At 50.9% G+C, this 1,180-nt stretch overlaps 3 non-coding genes across 3 annotated transcripts; all 3 read left to right on the top strand.

Annotated features, from left to right (window-relative positions):
* Positions 1 to 210: 210 nt before the first annotated feature.
* LOC123178565 (5S ribosomal RNA) lies at positions 211 to 329 on the top strand. The gene has a single exon (XR_006489678.1). It is a non-coding gene; the product is annotated as a 5S ribosomal RNA (ribosomal RNA).
* Positions 330 to 629: 300 nt separating this feature from the next.
* LOC123178566 (5S ribosomal RNA) lies at positions 630 to 748 on the top strand. Its single transcript, XR_006489679.1, has one exon. It is a non-coding gene; the product is annotated as a 5S ribosomal RNA (ribosomal RNA).
* Positions 749 to 1,049: 301 nt separating this feature from the next.
* On the top strand, positions 1,050 to 1,168 carry LOC123178567 (5S ribosomal RNA). The gene has a single exon (XR_006489680.1). It is a non-coding gene; the product is annotated as a 5S ribosomal RNA (ribosomal RNA).
* The last annotated feature ends 12 nt before the right edge of the window (positions 1,169 to 1,180 follow it).

The raw sequence follows: 1,180 nt of genomic DNA on the forward strand, positions 1-1,180 counted from the left end.
TTTTAGCTCGCTGCTCATTATTCACGCGTCTAGCGGCGGCAAGCGTGTTCTGAAAGGGGTCGAAACCATGGTAAATAGGCACTGGTGCAGTTGAACCGTGGTAAAACTCGTCTCCGTAGTTGAGCGGGAGCGGCCAAAGGAATGTGCAATCGTGTGTGTAGTGGAGCTGGGAGGGGCAAGCATAAGGGACGAAGACGGGGGTAACATGTCGGATGCGATCATACCAGCACTAAAGCACCGGATCCCATCAGAACTCCGAAGTTAAGCGTGCTTGGGCGAGAGTAGTACTAGGATGGGTGACCTCCTGGGAAGTCCTCGTGTTGCATTCCCTTTTTAATTTTTTTGCACCGCGTGCAAAACAAAACGCACGAGCGCGACGTATGTTTAGCACGTTTTATTATTTTGCACGTTTGCCGTAAGTTTTAGCTCGCTGCTCATTATTCACGCGTCTAGCGGCGGCAAGCGTGTTCTGAAAGGGTCGAAACCATGGTAAATAGGCACTGGTGCAGTTGAACCGTGGTAAAACTCGTCTCCGTAGTTGAGCGGGAGCGGCCAAAGGAATGTGCAATCGTGTGTGTAGTGGAGCTGGGAGGGGCAAGCATAAGGGACGAAGACGGGGGTAACATGTCGGATGCGATCATACCAGCACTAAAGCTCCGGATCCCATCAGAACTCCGAAGTTAAGCGTGCTTGGGCGAGAGTAGTACTAGGATGGGTGACCTCCTGGGAAGTCCTCGTGTTGCATTCCCTTTTTAATTTTTTTTCACGGCGTGCAAAACAAAACGCACGAGCGCGACGTATGTTTAGCACGTTTTATTATTTTGCACGTTTACGGTAAGTTTTAACTCGCTGCTCATTATTCACGCGTCTAGCGGCGGCAAGCGTGTTCTGAAAGGGATCGAAACCATGGTAAATAGGCACTGGTGCAGTTGAACCGTGGTAAAACTCGTCTCCGTAGTTGAGCGGGAGCGGCCAAAGGAATGTGCAATCGTGTGTGTAGTGGAGCTGGGAGGGGCAAGCATAAGGGACGAAGACGGGGGTAACATGTCGGATGCGATCATACCAGCACTAAAGCACCGGATCCCATCAGAACTCCGAAGTAAAGCGTGCTTGGGCGAGAGTAGTACTAGGATGGGTGACCTCCTGGGAAGTCCTCGTGTTGCATTCCCTTTTTAATTTT

This window comes from Triticum aestivum, unplaced genomic scaffold (genome assembly GCF_018294505.1).
Source record: "Triticum aestivum cultivar Chinese Spring unplaced genomic scaffold, IWGSC CS RefSeq v2.1 scaffold34396, whole genome shotgun sequence".
In the NCBI taxonomy this organism is placed as follows: Eukaryota; Viridiplantae; Streptophyta; class Magnoliopsida; order Poales; family Poaceae; genus Triticum; species Triticum aestivum.